This window comes from Pelobates fuscus, chromosome 11 (assembly GCF_036172605.1).
Source record: "Pelobates fuscus isolate aPelFus1 chromosome 11, aPelFus1.pri, whole genome shotgun sequence".
NCBI lineage: Eukaryota > Metazoa > Chordata > Amphibia > Anura > Pelobatidae > Pelobates > Pelobates fuscus.
The window spans coordinates 27,896,866-27,923,953 of NC_086327.1; the positions used below are offsets into that span (position 1 = coordinate 27,896,866).

The following is a 27,088-nucleotide window of genomic DNA, read 5'->3' on the forward strand; positions in this document are numbered from 1 at the left end:
ACTTTCCCGTTAAAGTTGCCCAAAAACTGTTCCCAAACCCCCAAATCGTCTTTCATCTCGGCTGACACCCGAATGTAGTGAGACGGCCGCCTCACTCCACTGGTTGCTTGTGCCAACCTCCGACAAAATATCCTCCCCATGGGGATCACCCTACACGCAAAATGGAGGCTCCCCACGAGGGATTGGAGCCCTTGCAAGGTCACTTTCTTCGCCCCCTTGACTATTGCCACTAGCTGTCGCAGATGCCGCAGCTTGTCACTAGGCAACCTGCATTCCCCGAGCTCCGAATCAATTTCGAGCCCCAAGAAGCTAAGGCACGTGGTGGGGCCCACCGTCTTGTCCCCAGCCAATGGCACCCCGAAGGTATGAGCCACCCGCTGGAACACCCTCAGTACCTGAGCGCACCGCTCAGAGTCCCGTGGGCCGACACACAGAAAATCATCCAAGTAGTGCACTACTGCACCCCCCGCCGATTCCATGCGCACCACCCATTCCAAGAAGGTACTAAACCTCTCGAAGTAGGCACACGAGATGGAACAACCCATAGGCAGACACAAGTCCACGAAGATTTCACCCTCAAAGTGACACCCCAACAGGTGGTGACAGTCCGGGTGTATGGGCAGCAGCCGAAAAGCCGCCTCCACGTCCACCTTGGCCATCAGCGCCCCGCGCCCCGCTCTCCTAACCAGCTCGACGGCTTTGTCGAATGACGTGTAGGAGACCGAGCATAGGTCGGCGTCGATGTCATCATTCACCGAAGACCCCTTCGGGTGCGATAAATGATGAATCAAACGGAACTTTCCCTCTTCCTTCTTAGGGACCACCCCCAATGGTGACAACCTCAGATTCGCCAAGGGCGGGGCCAGAAATGGCCCCGCCATCCTCCCTAATTGTACTTCCTTGGCTAATTTCTCCCGCACCACCCCCGGGTGTTCCCTGACCGACCTGAGGTTCTCACAAGGTGCACCCGGTCCCGTAGCTTTGAAGGGAATTTTAAAACCCCCGGCAAAGCCTGCCCGAAGGAATTCTGCTACTGCTTGATCAGCGTATTGCCTTAGCCAAGGCAACATCGCGCCTACTTTCACTGGTGACACCCCCAGCGGGAGCTGCGGGAGCGACCGCTCCCGTTGCTCCTCCCCCTGCGGCCGACTTACCCTTCTTGAAACACCTGTTGACCCCGTGGTTCCCGCCGCACCCTGAGCATTCATGCCGGAATCTACAAGCGGATCCCCACTTACACTGTCCCTCGTTGTAAGCCCAGCAGTTACCTTTCTTTTGACCTGCCGCCACCGCCCCCCCGGCAGCGGTGCGGGCAGTCCCTGGAAAGGGCGCATTCTTTTGCGCCATCATTAACCGCATCCACAGCGGCAGGTCCATTTGGTCCCAGCGCATGGAAGGGTTGGCCGCCAGTCGCTGACGGAACTGCTCATCGTACCTCCACCATGCCAACCCCCCATAGGTGCGGTATGCGTCCCCAATTCCGTCTAAGTAACAAAACAACTGCGAGCAGCACTCCGGCCGCTTTTCCCCAATAACACTAGCCAAAATGCAAAAGGCCCGTAGCCAATTGCCGAAGGTCTTCGGTATCTTCCGATACCTTCGCCTTTTCTCCTCCTCCTCTTTCTTGGCGTCCTTCTTGTCCTCTTTTAAATCTAAGAATTCCTCCAGGGGAAGAAGGGAAAAAATTTCCACGAATTCCCCTTTCGCAATCCTCTCTTTCACCTCCCCTTTCAAATGGCAACCTAACGGCCCCGCGAAGGACACATGTACATTCTGACGCGCAGCTTCCGCAATGTCCCCACCCGTCACGTCAAGTACCCCGTCCCCCGCCGACGATCCATCGGGCTTATCAGTGGGCCTTGTTTCCTCCCCATTACCACCTGTCACTCCTGAGGTCGCCCTCTCCAACCCAGACCCGCTGCCGTCACCTGCTGACCAAACCTTATCGAACCTAAGCGGTTCCCTATCCTCTGACCATGAATCTATGAATGACTTCAAACAGTGTATGAATGTCCCAGGGTGTGGTGTAGAGGAAGACTCACCGCTGATGCCTCTGGCCGCCGCAGGCCGCGGGGTTGCAGTCCCTCCATCCACCATTTCAGACACTGGAGCTCCCAATAGTCGCCGACTCCTGCCCGCCTGGTCCCGCCTCGGAACCGCTGGTGAGTTACTCCGTGACCTGTAAGGAGAAGACATCCTGGGTAGTCTGCCCGAGTAGCTCCCTACCCGCCCTTCCTCCCTACGCTCTTCTCCGACTGCCCTGGATCCTCTCCTCAGCTCCGTCCGACCTCCCTTGCTGTGTCCTCCCCGTCGCTGCTCCCTGAAGCTCCTCTCCGAAGATCCCGATTCACTGCGCCTCCTGCCCCGCCTCCCTTCCTCTGACCTGGACCTCCTTCTCCTCTCCCTGGCGCTGAACCTTGACTCGCTGCGGCCTAGCCGTGAATGGCTCCTGTCCCTGCTCTCCTGTCTTCCTGACCAGCTCCTGTCACTGCTGCACCTGGCGCTGCTGCTGCGCCGCTCGCCGCCCTGGCCCCTTACTGCCGCTCCCCTGTCGCTTGGCCGTGCCTGGGGGCAGCCGGATGGGCCCCCCCGCTCTATACTGCCGCCCCCTGCTTCCCTGTAGCGCGTCGAACCCACTGGCTCTCCCACAGCCGCTGCGCCTGGCCTCTCTCCGGCCGCCCTGTCTGACTCCGCCAGGACCCCCTGGGATAGGCCGCCTGTCGCCTTCCTAGCTCCCGAAAACCTTTGAGCTGCCCGACCCGCTCCGCTGCCTTCTCCTCCCATTCCACTGTGCTCAGTACTGATCCTCCCTCCGGCCGCCCCTTCGGATCCCCTGCTGACCTGGTCTCCCCGCAATGCCTGGCGGACCGCTTGAACTATGGGAACCCGTTTGGCGTTCCCCTTTTGCCCCTCAGTGATACCGCTGGAGGTTGACTCACCGGGACGCTCCGTCTGTTGTCCACTGGCCGCGTGGGTGATGCCATCCGCAGCCGCATGGTCTGCTGTCGTTGCAGCACTCCCACTTCCTGCTGTCCCGCCGGCCGCCATTACGCGGGGCGCCTTTGGACCTCGTGGCCTCCGCTTCCCGCCCGCTGTCGCCTGCCCGGCGGGTCCGCCCGATGGCGTCCGCCGCACTCCGTCCTCCGCCGCTGTGCTCGGTCCGGCAGCCGACCCGCCGACCGCCGAAGGGCTCCTCCGCCGCCGGGGCCTCCCCTGGGCTCAACCTCTGCGGCGGCCTGGTCCTCCGCGCTGACCTCCTCTCCGGTCCCTCCGCGTGGGTGGCAGCAGCCCCGATCTGTTCATGCAGCCACGCCATTCCTCTGTCACGAACCGCCGCCCGAACTCCGTCCAGAATCTCCTCCAGGGACGCCATTACCTGCAGAGGGAGAAAAAAGAAAAGAACTCCGCCGACCAGCCACAAGTGACAGGTCAGTGCAATTCAGATTAACTGGCTCCTCACTTAAGATGGCCACCTATTTACACTACCTGACTCCTCCCCTACTTAGCCCCACCTTAAACCATCCCATAATTTTCTACCTGCCCACTTCCTGGCCTTGTCAAGGCCCACTCCCCTGTTTCACTGTTCCATGGGCTTCATAACCTTAACACAAAATGTGCAGACGCAGCAAAATGAGGCAAAGTACTCACTCTCCAGAATAATTTCTTATGTAATCTGTTTCATTGTGAATATTGCATGTTCCTGCATACGTTGTATATGCAGAATGATTTGTACACCGATGCACAACAAAAAAAAAAAGAATTAAAAAAAAAAAAGCGAGATAAAAAAAAAAAAAGAGGTGGCATTTGGGGGGGACATTCTGACATTGGATGTCTGGCACCCGCATGCTGTTGTATCTGACGTCCATTGCCAACGCTTGTCCCAGGCTGGCTATCTCCAATGGCGTTGCTAGAACTGGGTTAATTTTCATAGTTACAGAATTTCACATTTTACATACAGATTCCAGGCACCATAACCCCTTCATTTCACTGAATCAATCATCATACTTGAGGTAACACTTTAACAATCAGATGACTAACAAGGATGGTGGAGTGTTAGAGCATATTGTTAACATGGAGGCCAGTTTAGGTCTCTGCGTTTTTGGAAATGCCCTATTCTCATTCCAGCCACCTGACTGGAAGCTGAATAATAATTTGCACATTTTTAGTTTTAAACAGTTTCCATTGGAAGAAGGTGATTCAAGTATTTTGGTGGATATTGCTGGATTGAATACATTTTGTTTTCCTTATTTTGCTTGTTTTAAAAAGTTAGAGCAGACTTCAAACCACCCAGATCATTATACGCGATAAAGAGTTGGGTTGGAACGTCACTTTATTTTGGGGACACAGTGGAAGGTTTATCTATACAGAAAGTGACCAGAGGCTGGAGCATCTCGATTCTCTTGAAGGATGTTGTTAGATATTTAAGACAGGGGCACTGTCCTCCCCCTAACCAGATAACTTTGGATTAGTATGGGGTTTGGGGAATTCTCGCTGTAGTATTTATAGCGGGGGATGAGAATATGTGACAGTACAAACAGGGGGCTATGATATTACACTCTCCCCACACCCCATTTCATTTCACTAATGGAGAGAAGAGATATGAGCATTGTGATGTTTTTTTCTTTTGTCTGTTTTTTTTTTTATCTTTTTGTTTTTAAGAAAGGACACATTTTTTTTATTAATTTGTGTGTTTACTCAGTGTTGTGCTGTGCATCTCTGCTGCAGCACGGAAAATTTTAGTGTAACCAGGTGTATTTCAGATGAATTGGTACTGGGCCACAACTAAATTCACTGGGATTTTACATACACCATCCAGTCACATTGAAATTCTACTGGGAGACTTTGAAATTGTAAGCTCAGCGAGCCAGCGCTTTAGACACTGTCTGCATATCTTTCACATATAAACACATCCAACAATATAGAATGCCATAGCATCTCTTTACACTTCATGAAATACTGACACATACTGACTGTATCTTAGTTCCCTCTCCACTTTGTCTTGCCACAAATTCTTCAAATAGACCAAGTTCTCTCTCCCTCTTACAGAGTTATCACAAATTCCAGATTATTTCACAGCTTGATCAAATCAACCTTCATCCTATTGAGGCTGATAGAATGAGCACCATTGATTTGGGTAATAATAAATCTATACTCCAAATAATTAAAGGAACACTCCAAGCATCATACCCATTATAGCTTGAAGTGGTTATGGTGCTCTGGTGTGTCTGGCGTTGGAGCTTTTAAAAAGCAGGAACTTCTGTTACCTATTAGGACTGTTATGGTTCCTTCATTGGCTGAGAGCATTAGCTGATCGCTGTCAGCCAATGAGCTAAGCCCTGCACTGCAAGGCTTAGCTCTGGAAAGCTAGCGTAAATTCCTGCTGAGGAGCTCCCAACTCTCTGGCGTGTTAGCAGCGGTACCTGGCAACCCCCCAGGTAAGAAGTCAAACCATTCAAAAAAGATATGATTATTTACTACTAGTGGGGGTGTCGTAATGCCGCTTGGAGTGTTTATTTAATCTTTCTGATAAAAAAATGAATCTATATATACTTTTTAGTATATCTCACGGTAACCATTATGATCTTTAGCGTTCCATCCTGTTTATGATTCTGGAACGCGTGGAGCTTTCAATGAGCTCAGTTGAAAAGTGCCAAAGAATGTAAAACCAATCTAGATAAACTCCTTATTGTTAATACAAGACCCTGCCAAAAACAAAGTATCACCATCTAAAACAAACGGGAATGAAAACATTCTAGTTTTATCCTACGTGCCCACATAGTCATGTAACATTAGATTTTGTACCCTCACTCCAGTTCCCCGCTCCCTCCTTTCCCAGGGACCTGGGCTCATTTACAGAGGGTGAATAGCCCAGGCACCCAAGTGCTGGCTTGCAACAGTGTTTCCATCAGCCCTGCCTTCTTAAAACTGCTTTTCCCCATCTGACACTGTCTAATGTTTCCCCTCCTACTCAAGCCTCCTCCTCCCCTGGCCCATTCTATCCCAGTTAGTTGGCAGAGAGAATTGCAAGACATCATCTGTAAGGCAAAGACACAGACTGTGAAAGTAGGAGAGAAGGACTGGAATTTAAAAAAAAAAAAACCTGCTTCTGTAAGTACAATCTATTTATTTTTCTGCTTTTCCTGTTGCTGTTTGTGATTCGTCAAAATAATTATTTTAAGCATCCCAGTGCCACTCAGTGGATTGCGTACTCCTCCAGAATGTATTGGGTTAATGCTGTCATAGTCACTGATTAGCAAATCTTTAAGGAGAGATAACAAAACAAGAGAACTTGCCCAGCGTGCAAGGGGTATATATATAGAACTCTGAGGATACATCGAATTAGAAAATCTTAACTGAAATCTGTGCATTAAATCGAAAGATCGATTTTGAGACAGAAGAGAGAAGAGGTATGCTTTGCGAGAATTTGGACTTTTAACGTAGGATTGTATTCACTAAATACTGAGCTGTAATCTATTGAAATCCGAATGATGAAATTAAGTAAAGGAGTCTTGGTTTGGAAGTCATCTTCAGCTCGGGTCTAGTCACCGCTTGGCTATTTCATCCAAAAGTAGAGAAATCCAATGAGGTTTTTTTTTTTTTTTTAATAAACCTCAAAGTTTTTGTTTCGGGTTATCTTTTATTTTTTTCAGTAGTTTATGGATAATTTATTGTCTGTTTTATCACAATTAATACCAGAACCCCAACATTTAGCCCATTAAAACATGTGTTGTAAAATGAAGTCACCGCAAGTGTTGCACATCTGTGAATATGGAGGACGTTGCTGGGGTTTAGCGGTTTAAAAATGTGTTGTTATTATTAAACTATTTTTATTTCGTTTTTTTTTTTTTAAATTTCATTCCTTGCCTTTTTAAATTTTTTTATTTAAAATTAATAAAAAAAAAAAAAAAAAACTAACAAAAAACATTTCCTTAGAGGTTCTGCTCCTCTGTGTAACACTTTTTTTTTTTAAAAAGCTAAATATAGATTTGTAGAGCAATTTAGATACGGTCAGAATTTCTTTTTAATCACAACAAAAGATTGATCCATTCATATGCTGCTTCTGGGTCAGATTAATGCTTGCTTACAGTCATGTGACAAAAAGTTTTTGAAAAGTTTATGAATTATTTTTAGTGCGTTCATACTACTGATGAAGACTGAACAAGAGATTGTTTAATATTCGGAGCTGAGCATACTGGGTAATGGAAGGGGGCGAGAAAACAGAGTTCGAACTGCTTGGATGCCTGTTGGCTATAAAAGAATGGGTTTGCAAACAGCTCGGGGCTACCTATTCACTATCCACTTGCTACAGCGCTGAGTTAACATTTAAACTTTGCTCACAATATATCTAATCCGCATTGTAGTAAGTAACGTGGAAATTATCTTTTGATTTCACCCCAATCATAAGTATAATGGAAAGGACAAGAATATTAGATGGAATTCATTGAATGTCGGATATTTTGGATATATTAGGGCAGTTGTAGTGACGGTTGCTGAATATTAAAGATGGAGGGTCACTCCCCCCCCGACATGTTGGGCCGTACCCTGTTAACCCAATGAGGTGCTGTGCCCTGTTCAAAACCAGCTATATCTCCAGTCATCGATAAAAGAGTGAAAGGAGAATGCTGATATTATCATGAAAGACACATGTGTTCTCTAACACAGACTTGTCAGTAGTCCTTACAATGCCGGTACACTTATTTATTTTTGGAACAAAAACTGTGTGAGGGGGGTGGATTGGGGGAAGATGTCTAGCCTGCATTGGGCGGTTGGTTGAATATTGGTAGAAAACCCCCCCACAAAAAAATGTGATGAGAAAAAAAAATCATACAAAATTAAGTTTTGAAGTATCTGTCTATGATTTCCAGGTCGTTGTATAGCATTTGTAAAATAATGGTTGTGTATAGTTTGTGCTTTATATATACATTTCGATATGGTCACCATTGATAACACTGGTTTTGGGAATGAACTGGCACTGAATTAGCATGAATACACAAACACCTACACACTCACACACGGGATTCTCCTTAATGCCTCACTCACCATATCCCACTAATCCCTAAATAGATAAAAAAAAACAACAACTTTATATACTGTCCCTTTAGTAATATGATTTACACAGCTTATTCTAGCATGCGGTACAACAGAAGATCTATATGTTTTGCTAGAAGTAGGGCATTAATATAAATTCTAAGTCCTTTATTGCTGCTAGTAACTACGCACCCAACAGAGTAATTCCAGGGGTGGGGTGGGAATTCAGGGGTGTTCAAAACTCCCTGCACATTTTCACGACTTTGCACAAATATAGACTAAAGCCACGATTTGGATATAAGATGTGATATCTTGGAACACAAATAAGCAAGTACAGATATCTCAGGGGCCTCCACCTGACCATCATGTAAAGATAGTCTCTTGGAATGCAGTGCTGATAGACACACTGAGACTTAACCCCCAGTTGTAATTCCACGGCTGTTGTGGTTACTCTAGTCACATCCTAGTAGACCTGAGAAAGTCATGACGTTGGATTGAGCAGATAGAGGCCGAACAAGGTGGACCAGGTCCCTAAGTATTTTGGTTACAAACCTTAATTCCAGAGGTACCAAATAGTGAAGAGTTAATGATATTCTGGCACAAGGGGCCTTGCATTACTCCTGATCGACCAAGAAGCACTTTGCAGGAGCTCCTCAGATATTTTCCGTAATTAAATAACGTGATTTAACAGTTTCTTTGAGAATGACAACATATTTTCCCATCTGGAGCAAAACCTGCTGCAATACTGAACCAGGTTGCTTGAGCAGAATTGGGTGTTTTCAGACAAATTATTCCTGGAGGCCTACTGATCTAATTGAGGTGGGAAAAGTGGTTGATTCTCTGTCTTTGATATGATCTTTACTCTGCTGGGCTCTGTTGTCCCCGTCCCCCCTTTGGATCGGTGGGGTTGATTCCGGTCTCTATTGGAGAGGATCAGTTTCTTTTATATGAGACGCTCTGAGAATCAATACATGATTGATCCAGAGGCCACCTTTCCAAAATGGCGGCTGTAGCCAAGCTGACCTGCCAGCGCTTCTCTGCATTGCAACACTCACCAATGGGAACACTCTTAAAAGCTTTTGACAAGATATGTACTTGATTTTGGGTAAGACTGGACCTGTGGGCTCTCCATAATGGCTCCATCAGACCCAGACCATAAACTCCAAGCAATTTCACAAATTCACAGCATCCAGGGCTTTCTTTCCTCGCTGCCACTTACCTGGACCCTGGACCTTGTGGAGAAGGTACCATGTGCATGGGTCACACTCCTAGAGGGTTTCTGGTGGCTGACAGTACAGATGAGCTACAGGCTACTCCCGGAACTCTGATTTGGGTGCCAAGGGTTGCCAGACCAGTGAACAACCAATGCAGGCTCATGTTCAGGTCTGAGGGCAGGTGGCAGGCTTTATTCCTTCTAAATTTGTTTCATCCGGATCCGTGGGACTCCCCCTGCTAGTGTCCTTCCCATTCCCCACATAGGCTGATTACATAAAATCATTTTTGTTGTGACCATATTTGTATGCATGTTTTATTTTCTTATAAATTTTATTTTGAGAGTCTGTGTTGAGATATCTGAGTCTGTGTTGAGATATATTTTGAGATATCTGTGTTGTTCCTGCTTATTTTGACAAGCCTTGTCTCCCTGTGCATTTGTCGGTCTTTTTACATGCACATGCTTATGATTACCCCGTATCATCCAGTGGTTCATTTCATATACTGACATGTCTATTCTATATGTCCTCCTTATGCCCACATTTATTTGCGACATATGCAGCATTGTTTAAGCTTGACTAGATTCACATATTGCTCACACAGTACTCCAGTGATCCAGCTCTAAGCTGTTTATACGTTTAATTTCAGTTTAGTGCAACCTATTATATTCTGTGAATTATAAAAGAGAAATGACCTGTGTCTATCAACTTGTATTATTGCATCAAAAAAAAGTAAAATTAAAATGATATTCTGGCACCCAGCGCAAACTGCTTTGCTTTGTTTCAGGTTAATCCAAGACTTCACTCACCTGTGTTAAAGCAGTTGTGCCTGCATTCTTGCGCTGTTATAGGCCTTGAGGATGAAAATATACAATTATGATTATATGCTTTGTGGATTGGAATTTAAACATTGTTACCAGTGGATACATTTAAAAAATGTATATTTTTTTAACATATGGTGATTTAGTAATTTAATCTGAGTTATAAAGGTGTGAATCATTTCTTCACTAAGAGCACACATTTATATATAGTGGAATATTGAGGATCTTAAACATCAGTTTATTCATTTTCCATACTGACCTTTCCAGCGATGCTTTTACAATTTTTGTTCCCATTCGGAATTTTGTGAATCGATCAACCCTAGGGTTAGAGTTTAAGCTGCAAAGGAATGATCGAATAATAATTGTGAAAAAATTTCTCTTCACACATTCTCAGCTGTTGGTCTACTCCAGAGTAAATATGTATCTCTCCCAATCATTTCCAGCTAAAGTTCACGAGCAGATAAAGGAAGTGTCATATCATCCAAGTGATGTAGGGACTAGCACCCAAAAATGCAAGGCTCCCATTTCCTGACCAAAAACGACTTCCTTCCTGTATTGGCACTGTCTTCTGACTGTGAAACAGGGCACGTTAGTGTTAGACCTGGCCTTTTGGACCAAGAGCATGTCCTAGACAGAACGGTGGAAGTAAGTTACTCACTAACCCAGAAACTGTGGATCAATGAACACGTTACAAAATTCATCCTAGATCTATCTTCTCCTTTCCACTAAGCTGCCATAATTGTGATGTGTGCCAATGAAAGAGAGTATTAGGTTACAGGAAAGTTAAGTTATAAGAAACATTTAATGAAGTATAACAGACACAAAGCTACATATTGGTACAAAAGGATGGAATGTCTACAATCTAAAAGGCCTTGGGGTAATAGAAACAGAAGGGGTTGTAGGGTGCACAAAGTGGGTGATTATCTTGTGAGCTTTTGAAAGAAGGTTCTTGTAGATAGGTGACGGCTATGATGTAAGATGGATAAGAGATAAAATAAGAAAAAAGAAATAGTAATAGGGGGTTCTAGAACGTGCTTCTAAATAGCCTTATCTGCGATTATTAAATTCATTATTCAATACCTTTCAGCTGCTATGCGGGCAAGAATTTTACATATACACCCCAAAATTGGGCAGCACCCCTTCCAAACGGCTGCGTATTTGGAGTTTGAAAAAGACTGGACCAATTGGATTGGATGAATCTAAAAGTCACATTTTTTTTTCCTGCCCATAGATCCTTGTTCTGTCCTGACAATCAGCTACCTCTATAATAATAAAAGCAGGATCTAGGGTGTATCAATTTCTTTCATTGCTGGGGGTTCGGTGATGTTGGACCTTTGGGACCACATGAACTGCCTATTATATACCGGACACTAGAGCAGAGTTCTGGCCCTTCAGATGTAGCTGAACTATAACTCCCATGATTCTTTGAATGAAATAGCCAGAGAATCATGGGAGTTGTAGTTCAGCAACAAGAGGATATGCAGCCTCCGGAATCCATTGGTCTCACCATCCCTCCCAGAATTCCAAAGCTAGCAGCTGTTGGCAGGAAAGCCTGTCATTCCGAAATTCTGTTTAAAAAAATAGGTTTTACAAGACACTCATTTGGACCTCAATTTAATATTGTTGGATAAGCGTTCTAAATAATTTAATCATTTTGGATAAACTTTAAAAAAACATTTTTTTTCAACATATGAAAACATCAAAAAGTATATAACATGTAATAAAATAATCAATATATCAAAACATATCAAAATTACAATATTTGTCATAATATGCAGTAATTTTAAAAAGCTTATCCAAAAATATTAAATCATTTGGAAAGCGTATCCAATAATAATAAATTGACGCCTTCTCTGTTATTTTAGATCTGCATCACTGGACTAATACGGTTAAAATGTATACTACGATACAACGTGAGCCAGTGATCTGTAAAATGCAGAGTTTGAGCTAACTGCAGGCGATATGAGCACAGCTGCAAGTTCTGGGAACGGGACAGAGTCGTTTGGTTGATGGATGAAGTGCTATGGGGAGACACTTGGAAAAAAATATCAAGGTGGAAAAAAGTGTGCATGGGAGGAGGGAATTAGGGAAAAAATGTCTTTCTGGCTTCAGGAATATGTGTGTAGGAAAGGAACCAGAATGAGCATACTAAAACCTCTGCTACAAATGATGCCAGTGGTGCAGGAACAGTTCTAATCAAAGCTGGAGAAACGTCAGTCCCCTGCTGATGTTGGCGCAAAACATTCAGGGCAGGTATATATGGAGCACCAGCATGGGCAGCAGCGCTGTGCAATCAGTTCTTTAACACTAAGCAGTGTTTCTTGTCAGATGCAGAGCAAACCAGTAACAAGAGGGATCCCTATTAAATTCTTTATTTAGAAAAAAGTGTTAAAGTATACATATGCACATAGGAATAAAGTACACATTTTACATTTTTTCTTGGGAAAAAAATAGTACACAGAAACATTCCACCTTACACATCTACATTTGACTTTTTAAATATATTAATGATTAATACTTTAACATTGGTCTCAGGAGAACCTGCCTCGTTTCAGTTGTTGTCTGTTGCTCCATGACCTTATTTCATGGGCTGACACCGGTTTGAGAATGGGATACATTGCTAGATAACGTGTGTGAATCATTGAATGTTCTGGATTTGGAGGATGTTGATGTATATTTGTTTCAGTATTTTCTTGCATTAAAATACCTTATTTAATAATGTAAGAGATGGACTTATCAACAGGTGCTACTACAGCACATACAGGATAAGGACCCTGATGACTGGTCCCCAGACAGTTCCTGACCTACAGCAAACCCCTTTATCGACAAGTTGAGGTTATGTACTAATGGTAGCACTAGCAAGTCAGCACATACTAAAGATAGCTGGTGCATGTGGACCCTGGTGCCCGGTAGGCAATGTGGAGGAACTTAGCAGGCAGTATGCAGGAACTCAGAAGGCAGTGTGGAAGAACTTGGTAGACAGTATGGGGGAACTCGGCAGGTAGCATGGAAGAACTCAGCAGGCAGTATGGAGGAACTTGGCAGACAGTATGAAAGAACTCAGCAGGCAGTATGGAGGAGCTCAGTGGACATTATGCAGGAACTAAAAGCAGGCAGCATGGAGGAACCCAACAAATTGTATGAAAGAACTGAGCAGACAGTATGGAGGAACTCACCAGACAGTATGGAGGAACTCGGCAGGTAGTATGGGGGAACGCAGCAAAATATCATGGGGGAACTCGGGAACTAAAAGCAGGCAGCATGGAGGAACCCAACAAATTGTATGAAAGAACTGAGCAGACAGTATGGAGGAACTCAGCAGGCAGTGTGGAGGAACTCAGCAGGCAGTATGCCCCCTCCCCCATAGTTAAACTGAATTTAAATTATTTGACTTTTTACTGGAGTCTGCTGGGTTCCACTCCCTGCCTCCACTAGTTCAGCTCATTGTCTATGAGCAATCAGTGGTTGCAGTGTTTATGGTGTTTGGAGTGCTTCTTTAAGTATATATCTTAATAGATGCTATACTTTATTTTCCTGTGGCTCTATTTTTTATTTTTATTTTTTATTTTGATGTAGATATTTATTTCTGGCAAATAGCACCAATGTTTGGGAGAATGAAGCTTGTAAAGCAGTTTACCAATATGGGGTTCATTGGTCTACCAGTTATGGTCTATTATTAGTTATATACTACCAGTTATGGTCTATTATTAGTTATATACTACCAGTTATGGTCTATTATTAGTTATATACTACCAGTTATGGTCTATTATTAGTTATATACTACCAGTTATGGTCTATTATTAGTTATATACTACCAGTTATGGTCTATTATTAGTTATATACTACCAGTTATGGTCTATTATTAGTTATTTACATTGATCCAGATTGCATAGGTAATCCACAGATTCTGCCTTAAAGAGACACTCCACTGCCCATATAAATAAATCACTCCTAATGAAGCGGCCCACTGATGATAAGCAAGCCCCATCTCAAAGTGAACATGTTGGTTCAATGCTCTTCCAGGGCAGACCATGCGCAGAGCTCTGCTGAAGAGCTCTAGCATGAGAAAAAAGGCCCTGTATTTGTTCTGCACAGCGCAAGTAAATTTTATAACATCCTTGCATTGTGTTTGTTTGGAACTTGTATCTGGTGTCTCTCTAAATGGATACCAGGAGACAAAACGACCAGGAAAGAGTATTGTGCATGTGTATGGAGCCTGCTTGTAGGATTGCATGTGTGTAGAGTGAGCTGATTGTGGTGTGGTTTTGTATTCATAGGTTGGTTTCAGTCATGTTGTGTTTGTGGTGTAATGTATGTGTGTTTAGGTGCTGTAGAGAGTAGAGTAGTGTGTTTGGAGGTGGCACAGTGTGTATAGGGGATATAGTGAGTGTGTACATACTGGCTGTAGTGTGTGTAGGGGTTGTAGAGAGTGTGTGTTTAGGGAATGTGTTTGCTTACAAGGAATCTAGTGTGTGCGTAGGGGATCCAGAGTGTGGATGTCAGAAATGTAGTATGTGTGTAGGTAGTGCAGTGTGTGTGTGTGTGTGTACGGGGTCTAGTGTGTGTTTTAAGGACCCAGATTGTGTATAACAGATCTAGTGTGTGTATATGTGTAGATGATCCAGAGTTGGGTAAGGGATCTAGTGTGTATCTGCAATGTAATGTGTTTAGGGGTGCAGTATGTGTTCTGTAGTATATATACATATATGTTTGGAAGTATTGTGTGTGTGAGTGGTGCAGTGTGTTTGGGGGTTGCTGTGTGTATGTGTGAAGGGTGTAGGGTGTATGTGTGAGGAGTATAGTGTGTGTTTGAGGGATGCAGTGTGTGTGTGGATGGTGTGTGTGAGGATGTTGTGTATGCTGTGTGTGTGCAGTATATGTGTGTGAGGTGTGTAGTGTGTGTTTGAGGGTACTTTGTGTGAGTTGTGCAGTGTGTGAGTGAGGGGGATGTGTTTGTGTGTGTGTGAGGATGCTGTGAGTGTTAGGGTGCTGTGTGAGGGCGATGTGTTTGTGTGTGAGGGTGCTGTGTTAGTGTGATGTGGGTGAGCGTGATGTGTGTGTGTGCGCAGTATGTGTGTGTGAGGGTGCTGTGTGTGAGGTGTGCAGTATGTGTTAGGGTGCTGTGTGAGGGTGGTGTGTGTGTGTGTGTGAGTGAGAGTGCTGTGTGAGGGTGATGTGTGTGTGTGTGTGTGTGCGTTAAGGTGCTGTGTGTCTGGGTGCTGTGTGAGGGTGATGTGTGTGTGTGTGTGAGTTAGGGTCATGTGTGTGTATTTTAGAGTGCTGTGTGTGTTAGGGTGCTGTGTGTGTGTGTGCGTAAGGGTGTTGTGTGTTAGGGTGCTGTGTGAGAGTGCTGTGTGTGTGTTAGGGTGCTGTGTGTGTGTGTGTGTTAGAGTGCTGTGTGTGTTTAGAGCAGGCTTCCCCAAACTCCGGCCCTCCAGATGTTGCTGAACTACAACTCCCATGATTCTATGAATGAAATAGATAGGCTGAGAATCATGGGAGTTGTAGTTCAGCAACATCTAGAGGGCCTGAGGTTGAGAAAGCCTGGTTTAGAGGGATTGTGTATTGGGGAAGCAGGTTAATGCCAACATATATGTATGTTTATTTTTTAAAGTATTGTATCCCCTCTCCCTTCTTACCTTTAGCTTGGGAGGACTGTGCTGCCATCCCTGGTGGTGCTAGTGGTAAGTGAACTCTATCCTCTAGCTCCAGATCTCGTGAGAGGAACCCAGCGGAGTTGCAAGGTCCTCTCTGTCTCCCTCCCTCCCCAGCCGACGGCCGCAATACACTAAATGTGGATCTTTGATCTCCTCACCCGCCCGTCATGGAACACAGCGTGGCCGGTGCTCGGTTAGTGTCGGCCCTGCATGGACCAGCAGGGGAGTCCCTGTGATCTCCCCTGCCGGCCTCGGCCCAGGGACATCGCGACCCACCAGGCATTTGCCCGGTGTGCTCGATGGCCAGTCCGCACCTGCAGGCGTACATTTCCACTGATTTATCTCACCATTTCCCACGTGGAACTTTGCAATCTCTTATTATCCTGCCTTTTTAATCAGCAACATTTGTCATTTATCTGGATTTCCACAGTTTATAATTTTTTGTTTGTTTTGTTATTTCCTTTTTCTACTGGTTCCCAATCAAGTCTTGATTATGTTAATTCCATGAAACCTCTACTGAAATCTGCTTGTAATTATCTTGTGATGGTACCGGGGGGGGGGGGGGGAGCGTTACTGCCTGTCCTTATGATTCCATTAGATCGTAATAAAATGACAAACAATCCAAGCAAATAAAGCCTGGCTATTTATAGCACTTTTAATTAAAGGACAAATAAAACTTTTCTTCGTTCCTCTATAGACCTTTAAAAAGCAAACTGACTGAAAATAAATATTTATAAAGTTCATTTATATTTAGGGCACATATTATATCAGTTAAAAAAGAACCGCGGGTGGGCAGGGCTAAGCGGCCATGCTGAACGGTCGCACATGAAACAAGCTCCAGGCAAAAAAGCGTGAAATCAGCTAAAATCAGGGCAGTAACCCGGCAAAAGATGATTAATCAACCTGGAGAAGGAAGCCCTAAACTGCAGAGCGAAGCACCAAGCATCCCGACCAAATTCAGAGGCTCCTAACCGGGGATAGACCTGAGGCCTACCAGAGGCCTACTCGGACACAGCGAGGGAGGCGGCCGATCCCTAAGCTGACCGCAGCCACTCACCTGGAGGTCTCCCCGGCACACTTCCTCCCCCCCCCCTGCCGGTGAGGCTTATCCCGGCAACCACAGCTTGAGATACACACCTGAGCAAAATTACAGCGACGACTGCCCCACACAGCGAGAACTGACCCAGCAATCATGGCGGGCACCAAGAGCAACCCTCCGAACAGCGTTCCACTGCCCCCTCTGAAAGAAAGGCTGGATCGCCTGTTTGCCGCCTTTTGGGCTAAAGTATACCAACAGGGGGTCGCAGCAGTGGTGACTCCACCAGCAGCATGCAGAGAAGAGGCCGGGAAGAGACCCGCGGCCCCCGTCCGCGGTATCGGCAAAGCTAAATTGGCGGGAAGAAGGCGACGGACGACTCGAAGCACACCTAAACACCACAGAACCAGACAAACGGTGAGCAGCCCTAGCCCCCATCGGGGGCTACCCCTTAACAGCCCCACCACACTCCAGAAGATATGTGGAGAACCCACACAAGAGTCCGCAGAGAAAATGGAACCGAGCCGTACACCCACCCACGAGACCGACCTGCACCACACGCTGATGATCAAAGCGGCTCCCAGTCAGACATGCTCACCGGACGCAACACCACTGCATAAACGGGGCATCGGCTGAAACGACCACACCACAGGAGAATCATCCCCACACTGCGAGTTGCAGACGGGGAGGAAGATTGGCGCACAGGCCCCACATACTTGCAGGCTGGGACTTTTACCTTCAATAAACGATGATCTGCAGCCACCGAAACCAGCGACAACCTATGCCCCAACAGGACTGCCAAGTACCCCTACCGTCATTCCCAATGCTGGGCATAGGTTGACAGCAAGCACTCAGGCGGGACTCCCGGGGCTCACACCCAAATCCTCTGCCTCAACGGACGCTGTATTTGTCACCCTGCAGCCTCCTAAACAGAGACTCACCTAACCGGAGAACTTCACAAGATAAGCCTATGATGACTGTAAGCCAATAAGCACTACGCGTTTATACTTATTATAAATATTTAGCAAAGTGATATGCCATTTATGACCATACCAGATTAGCCTGTCGTAATAGTACCTCACTCCCTCTTCCTTGTCTATACCATAGGTTTATACATATACCGTATCTCGAAGCAGACGCCCCACTTGCATTAATGACTGGGGATTTGGGGTGTCTCTGACATGTCCTGATACAACCAGGGGTGGTATACTAAACAGTTGCCTAATACACCCAAGCCTGCACAGTGTAAGGGGGAATGTTCAATCCCAATCACATGCGTTACGCCGTTATTGTTCCTGTTATATTTATGCTTACTCTGCAGCTATGTGCTTAAATTGTCGCCCTTAAATTGTGGCCTGCTCTCATGACACTCACTTAGTACACTTAGCACACTACTCGCCATACCTAACGTGTTTAGATTCCTACTCAACTTTGAATCGTTGATTATTAGTAGAAACAAACGTGTTTATAATTTTATAGAACTGACCTCACTTATTATTATAAATTGTGCAAAAGTTACCATGTACCCCATTGTAATTATTGTCGTTAAAGCGTAATTGGATTGCCGTTGGGGCACCACATACGCGTTGTTATATCTATATGCACTACAAAAATAAAGAATTAAAAAAAAAAAAAAAGAACCGCCTCCCCTAGCACTGATGCACAATCAGTTCACCCTCTGCCCAGACACTGACCTTAAACCGTTCGGTACGGAACTCGACCTCTGCCAACTGCACTTGCACGGACGAGGGGATCCTAGGACCATGGATGGACCCGAACTGTGGGCCAAATCACTAATGGAAGACCATAAGGCATACGGGGGAGTCACAGATGACACACACCCAGAGTTCAGATGGGGATGTAGGAGGCACAATGGGTCTTGTTGCAAGCCCGACTGACGCTCGACCGACAAATGACTTGGACGAGACACAACGCAGATAGGGGGGGAGGAAACGGGGGCGACGGACAGGATAAATCGAACGCGATAACAACCGACATGGGACCATAAAACCCAAAAGTTATCAGAGAGACGACCACTAGGGGCCCCAGAGAAATAGCGACCCATAAGGAAAAGGGCAATTGCCCCTTAGACCTATCGGACCGGACACTGGGACACCACTGACCCCTGAACACACGCCATAAGTGCTTACTTGGGTACCGATCAGCCAGGGGAAACCACCCACCGCGCAATGTGGATTACAGCCACGCACAATATAGCAGATAATCAAACTTCTTGTAATATAGTTGACGAAGCATGTTCAGACATTAACGTAAGGTCAACTAGAGTGCCAAGTTTCGCGGAAAAACGAAGTGTAGACTGTTGTACTACTACATCTATGCTACCCTGTAACGAAGTGATGATAATTTGAAAAATAAAGATTGTCAAAAAAAAAAGAACCGCCTCAAGTTTCGAAATTTCAGAAAGGCAAGTGGCTAATTTGCTAAACAGAGAATTAGTGTAAATTGACAACTGAATTGCAAAATTAAAGGTACACTATAGTCACCTGAACAACTTTAGCTTAATGAAGCAGTTCTGGTGTATAGAACATGTCCCTGCAGCCTCACTGCTCAATCCTCTACCATTTAGGAGTTAAATCCCTTTGATTATGAACCCTAGTCACACCTCCCTGCATGTGACTTGCACAGCCTTCCATAAACACTTCCTGTAAAGAGAGCCCTATTTAGGCTTTCTTTATTGCAAGTTCTGTTTAATTAAGATGTTCTTATCCCCTGCTATGTTAATAGCTTGCTAGACCCCGCAAGAGCCTCCTGTATGTGATTAAAGTTCAATTTAGAGATTGAGATACAATTATGTAAGGTAAATTACATCTGTTTGAAAGTGAAAACAGTTTTTTTTTTCTTCATGCAGGCTCTGTCAATCATAGCCAGGGGAGGTGTGGCTAGGGCTGCATAAACAGAAACAAAGTGATTTAACTCCTAAATGACAGTGAATTGAGCAGTGAAATTGCTGGGGAATGATCTATACACTAAAACTGCTTTATTTAGCTAAAGTAATTTAGGTGACTATAGTGTTCCTTTAAGAAAAAAATAGCAGATTTAAAAAAAAAATTCTCAGCTAAAGCTCTAGCTTGTATATTTTAGTTGAAAGTTGTAGTTCAGTTTTTATTTACGACAATTCACTGTTTAGCGAACAAACCCTATTGGGGGTCTGTTCACTATATTGGTTTGTTAAAGAGTGAATTGTTAGGAATTTAAAGCGACTTAAATTTAACACCAAAGTAGTCAAACTAGATGACTTGGAGAGTTTTTTCAGTTTGGGCTATTTGGGCATTATTTGTGAAATTTACAATATTTCTCACTTTAGTGAGTAACCCTGAATGTACCTTATTCAATATTCCGTGAACTACGGTGAAAAAAACTAATTTAAAAATAGCATCCATCAGCTATTTAAAGGGACACTATAGTCACTTATTGTATTTGTTCTGCTCGGTATAGTCAGTCCCTGCAGGCATTTTGCAGTAAACACTGTTTTTTTAGAGAAAATGCGATGTTTACATTACAGCCTAGTGATAGCTCCACTGGCCACTACTCACATGGCTGCTAAAGGTCCTTCCTGGGGCAGTGCTGAACAATGAGCAGCACTGCCATTGAGTGTCTCCACCCTCTGCATGAACACACTGAACTTTCCTCATAATATTGTAAAGCGCTGCGGAATTAAATGGCGTTATATAAATACTACTACTACTAATAATAATAATAAGAGATTCATTGTATTTCTATGAGAAAATGCTGATTGGCCAGGGCTGTGCTTGGCTTGTGCTGGCTCTGCCCCATATCTGCCTCCTTGATAGTTTCATCCAATCTAATGCTTTCCTATGTGAAAGCATTGTGATTGGCTCAGATAACTACTTTTGATTAAGTCAGCCAAGCAGGCAGATCAGGGGCAGAACCAGCAGCAGCAGACTTTAATAAAAGTGATATTTTACTATATTTAGGAGACAAGAGGGGTAGATTGTGGTTTTAACACTATAGGGTCAGGAATACATGTTTATGTTTCTTTAAGATGTATATTTTTTTTATCTCTCTGCTATTGTTATATCATCACAGTTCCCTGTTTACAATATAAACCCTCAATGTGTTTGGCAGACTTTGCAGTTTTGGGGTCTGCATTACATGTGTGATGTCTTTGATCTTATAAAAGAAAGGGAAGACTCGCTTCTTCAAGAGAACTAAGGGATTCACAATATCCCAGCAGCACCTGGACTTTGTGCACTCCATGCCCCAGTCTTAAGACATCTCTTGACCCAGCAGCTAACTATTAAAGATTTAAAAAATAAAAATAAAAATAACATATGTATCTTAGCTTTATTCTTGTGAACACCCAATACAGCCTTAGGCATTTCTATCTGGACACACCGATATTATAAGCAGGATGTTAACCACCTGCGGTGTTTGCCATGTGCAAGATTTTTGCATATTTTTGGAGGGTACCACATATATGTTTGTGTGTTGGTTGTTTGTTGTTGTTTTTCTGTACATCCTTTGTGGAGACACACCAGTGTTTATTCATTGAACTATATTGTTCCATAATTTGTAACAATGAGAAATCAGAGCTATTGGAGCTTGTACAACCTCCATATGTATAAAATTGTGAGTACTTCATGAAAACAAGACAAAGATCATTTAATACCTCACAAAGTAGTTTCATCAATTTATCTTTCAATTAACAAAAGTTTTGTTTTGTATAAAAACGTATGATCCTTGCACGGGGACAAAACAAAGTGACTAAACTATCTTTGTTGGATCTAATTTGAATGTAATAACTTGAATAAGCCTGTTGTAACCCTGTGATGGAGCTTCAGTTGGACATGGTTAGGAAGCAAAAACCTGGTAAATTTCAAATTAGCTTAAAAATCCACAGACAATTCAGCTCTTAAGCTGTGCAAGCAGTCATAATGCAAACTGTTACAAAACAAAAACAAATCTCCCAGATGGCCTAGTTCAGTGGTAGGCAGCATTCAACACTCCATATGTCATGGACTATGTCCAGGCCCGGATTGGCTATCGGGCATACCTGGCAAATGCCTGTTGGGCCGCGATGGCCATTGGCCGAGGCCGACAGGAGAGTTTACAGGATCTCCCCTGTTGGCCCATACAGAGCCGGCACTATCCGAGCGCCGGCGATGCTGTGTGCCTTCTTGGGCTGGTGCCTTCTTGGGACCGGCCCACAGGCACTGATATGCGGCCGGACGGAAGCAGGAGAGGACCCGGGGAGCTCTAGCCAGCAGCTCCGCCGGGTTCCTCTCGCAAGGTCGGAGAGTTGCCGCGGTTATCCTGCAGGCTAGAGTTCACTCTCACCACTAAGACCACCAGGGATGGCAGCAGGTAAGAAGGGGGGGGATATAATGTTTTTTTTTAAATAAAAAATATTTAAATTTAAATAAACATATTTACACACACACATGACACTCACACTAACAGCACCCTCAGACACATACAGCACCCTCAGACACATACAGCACTCTCACACATAGCACACTCTTACACATAGCACACACACACACACACACACAAATATAAAATAACCCCTCTTATACATGCTGCACCCTTCACACATACACACAGCACACCCTTCACACTGCGCCCCTCACACATACAATACGTCCAAACATATATATAGAGAGAGAGATGATTTAGGCACTCACCCTTTAGAAACTTTCTGATTATTCTTGCCTTTGGTGCTGCCAGCGTCAAACATATAACCAGAGATTAATAGGAGCACTCAAAAGGACTTCTTTTCCGTGTTTTTAATGTGGCAAAAAAAAGTTTACATCAAAGTGTAACACATCCAATCGACGTTTCGACCCCTAAGGGTCTTTTTCAAGATCCTATATATACACTACAGTACCCCTCACACTGCACCACTACACACATTACGCTCCAGACACACGCTAGATCCCTTACCCTATATACACTCTGAATCCTCTATACACACACACACTCTCCTATATACACTCTGGGTCCTTTACACACTAGATCCCATACACACACACTGCAAACTCTGGATCCCCTACATTCCTTGTAAGCAAACTCACAACATTCTCTAAACACACACTCTCTACAACCCCTACACACACTACGTCACCTATATATACACACACACATTACAGCCCGTATGCACAAACTCGCTACATCCCCTATACACACTATGCCCCCTATACACACTCTCTACAGCCCCTAGCCACACATATTACACCACAAACACAAATGAAATCGTCCTATATACACAATACCACACCACAATCAGCTCACTCTACACACACAATCCCACAAGCAGGCTCCAAACACATGCACGATATGCTTTCCTGGCCCTTTTGTCCTCTGGTATCCCATCTATGGAGACACCAGAGACAAATTTCAAGCAAACACAGTGCAAGCATGTTATTAAATTTGCTTGCGCTGCGCAGAACACATACAGGGCCTTTTTCTAATGCTAGAGCTCTTTAGCGGGGCTCTGCGCATTGAACCAACATGCTCACTTTGAGAGGGGAGTGCTTGTCATTAGTGATGACAAAACACACCCTCATTGGGCCAAATTTTTTCCCCAGTCTAGCCCTGACTAGTTTCTCTGAAACTGCTATGTTTTCAGCTGCAGGGTAAAAATTAGAGGGACCTGGCACCCAGACCACTCCATTGAGCTGAAGTGGTCTGGATGTCTATAGTGGTCCTTTAAAGGAACTCTCAATATTTAATAAAAAAAATAATATATATTTATTTTTAACCTTAGTTTTTTTCATTTATTGTATTAGATGCAGACCCCCACCGTTTCACAAGTAAAAAAATATATAAAAATCATTGGGGACCTTTGATGAAGTGGTTTTGGTGCTTAGAGTGTCCATTTGATTGAAAGACAACCATCAATTTTCAAATATTTTGCTGAAACATTAAAGGTACACTATAGGCACCCAGATCACTTCAGCCTAATGAGGTGGTCTGGGTGCCAGGTCCTGCTAGGATTAACCCTTTTTTCTATAAACATAGCCGTTTCAGAGAAACGGCTATGTTTATATTTGGGTTAATCCAGCCTCTAGTGGCTGTCTCATTGACAGTCGCTAGAGGGCTTCCGCGCTTCTCACTGTGAAAATCACAGTGAGAAGACGCCAGCGTCCATAGGAAAGCATTGATAATGCTTTCCTATGGACTGGCTGAATGTGTGCGCGGCTCTTGCCGTTCATGCGCATTCAGCCGAGGAGGCGGAGAGGAGGAGGAGAGCTCCCCGCCCGGCGCTGGAGAAAGAGGTAAGTTTAACCCCTTCCTCCCCCCAGAGCCCGGCGGGCACTATAGTGCCAGGAAAAGGAGTATGTTTTCCTGGCACTATAGTGGTCCTTTAATAGTACATCAGACCTACTTTCCCTGTTTTTGTAATACTTGTGTATCATTCATCAAATTGATTCAGTTATGTTGTGAATCCAAACTGCAAGCATTGTGTTACTCTAGCAATCTATGAGGTTGCAACATTCTGTTGTATAATTAACCGCAACAAATACTAGTTTAAACATTCCCTTTCAGCCTAATGTACTGTTGCACTAAAGCAGTGTTTGAAGGCTAGAGAAACACTTATCACGTTTTCTGTGTTTTCAGAATCAGTTTGAGATGTTGTAGAGGTTTAAAAGATTGTATGGAATAGCTCATGAAATATTCAATACGGTAAAAATACATATAAATAATTAAATAAACTGAGCAAAAATATTTGCAATGCTCGAATAAAGCAGGTTTAAATAAGTAATACACATAAGTTAGAAGCTACTAAGATCTGTAATTTTAAGGTGTGTAATCTGTGTCCTGTATTGGGGTGAACAAGCGTTAAAGGCACAGTCTGTTGCACTACAACAAGTGCTATCTGGGTTCGCTTTCAAAAATGGCTTACTTGATTTTGCACAGCGTTAATACATTGAATAGCACACCTTTTGGACACAGTACAGTAAAATGTAGGACTTTAACACCATATGTGTTACAGCTGCAAGATATGGTTCACAGGTGCATATGAGATATATATATATATATATATATATATATATATATAATCATACCACATTCAGTGCACAACGTCAACGTACTCTATTCTTGTGGCAGGCTAATGCAATGTAATATCATATACTGTAACTAAACCCCCATTATTTTTGCCTAGGTGAGGTGTTTTTAAATTAAAACTATTACAATCTGTGAGACTTGAAATCGCTGTTTAGTGAATAAGTGAGTGCACTGGATTTTGTATGTTGTATAAATTGGCCCCAGCAGCACCCTTATAAGTATGCATGTTCAGGTGAGTGCAGCCCTCTTGGTGGGTGCGTGTTGTAAATACAGATCAGCACACACCAAGACTTGCTTTTTCAACAGAAATCTCACATTTACAGTGCTGTTACTACTGCAAGGGATTCTGGGTGGGCATATCAGAGCGGAAATAAAATTAGGCCCGGGCATTTTTTAATCAGAGTGGCCCCCTAAGAAGGGGGCGGGCCAAAGAGGGTGTGTTTTGTCATTCCTTAATGACAAGCACGCCCCCTCCCAAAGTGAGCTTGTTGGTTCAATGCGCAGAGCCACCCTGAAGAGCTCTGGCATTAGAAAAAGGCCCTGTATGTGTTCAGCGCAGCGCAAGCAAATTTAATAACATGCTTGCACTGAGTTTGCTTTTAAATTGTCTCTGGTGTCTCCACAAGTGGGATACCAGAGGACATAAGGGCCAGGAAAGTGCAATGTGCATGTGTTTGGAGCCTGCTTGTGGGCTATGTGTGTGTGTGTGTAGAGTGTGGTATTGTGTAAATAGGTCAATTTCATTTGTGTTTGTGGTGTAATATGTGTGGCTAGGGGCTGTATAGGCAGAGTGTGTGTATAGGGGGTATAGTGTTACAGGGGATGTAGCGAGTGTGTGCATACGGGCTGTGTGTGTATAGGTGACGTAGTGTGTGTAGGGGTTGTAGAGAGAGTGTGTTTAGAGAATGTTGTATGTGTTTGCTGACAAGGAATGTAGTGTGTGTGTAGGTGGTGCAGTGTGTGTGTGTGTGTGTGTGTGTAGAGGATTACGAGTGCATATAGGGTAAGGGATCTAGCATGTATCTGGAGTGTAATGTGTGTAGTGGTGCTGTGTGAGGGGTGCTGTAGTGTGTGTGTGTATGTATATATATATATATATATATATATATATATAGAAGTATTGTATGTGTGTGTATGTAAGAGGGGTGCTGTGTGTGAGGGTGTTTTTATCTGCCGTCACAGTCTAGGTTTCTAATTTTCTTTGTCTGTTAACTCACTGAGGGTTATTTTATATATATATATATATATATATATATATATATATATATATATATATATATATGTATATATATATATATGTGTGTGTGCGCAAGGGTGCTTTCTGTCTGAGGGTGCGCTGTGTGTCTGAGGGTGCGCTGTGTGTGTCTGGGTGCTGTGTGTCTGAGGGTGCTGTGTATGTCTGGGGGTGCTATGTGTGTCTGAGGGTGCTGTGTATGTCTGGGGGTGCTGTGTGTGTCTGGGGGTGCTGTGTGTGTCTGGGGGTGCTGTGTTTATTCATTGAACTATATTGTTCCATAATTTGTAACAATGAGAAATCAGAGCTATTGGAGCTTGTACAACCTCCATATGTATAAAATTGTGAGTACTTCATGAAAACAAGACAAAGATCATTTAATACCTCACAAAGTAGTTTCATCAATTTATCTTTCAATTAACAAAAGTTTTGTTTTGTATAAAAACGTATGATCCTTGCACGGGGACAAAACAAAGTGACTAAACTATCTTTGTTGGATCTAATTTGAATGTAATAACTTGAATAAGCCTGTTGTAACCCTGTGATGGAGCTTCAGTTGGACATGGTTAGGAAGCAAAAACCTGGTAAATTTCAAATTAGCTTAAAAATCCACAGACAATTCAGCTCTTAAGCTGTGCAAGCAGTCATAATGCAAACTGTTACAAAACAAAAACAAATCTCCCAGATGGCCTAGTTCAGTGGTAGGCAGCATTCAACACTCCATATGTCATGGACTATGTCCAGGCCCGGATTGGCTATCGGGCATACCTGGCAAATGCCTGTTGGGCCGCGATGGCCATTGGCCGAGGCCGACAGGAGAGTTTACAGGATCTCCCCTGTTGGCCCATACAGAGCCGGCACTATCCGAGCGCCGGCGATGCTGTGTGCCTTCTTGGGCTGGTGCCTTCTTGGGACCGGCCCACAGGCACTGATATGCGGCCGGACGGAAGCAGGAGAGGACCCGGGGAGCTCTAGCCAGCAGCTCCGCCGGGTTCCTCTCGCAAGTTCGGAGAGTTGCCGCGGTTATCCTGCAGGCTAGAGTTCACTCT

At 44.2% G+C, this 27,088-nt stretch overlaps 1 protein-coding gene across 2 annotated transcripts in view; it reads left to right on the forward strand.

Moving 5' to 3' along the window:
- Positions 1 to 5,867: 5,867 nt before the first annotated feature.
- Positions 5,868 to 27,088, forward strand: part of LOC134578129 (protein kinase C and casein kinase substrate in neurons protein 1-like) — a 96,879-nt gene continuing 75,658 nt past the window's right edge. The window contains exon 1 of one of the 2 annotated variants that reach the window (XM_063437125.1): positions 5,868 to 6,106. The gene's annotated coding sequence lies outside the window, so the exon portion shown is untranslated. The remainder of the gene's footprint in view (positions 6,107 to 27,088) is intronic. The other variant, XM_063437126.1, reaches the window with a different exon arrangement.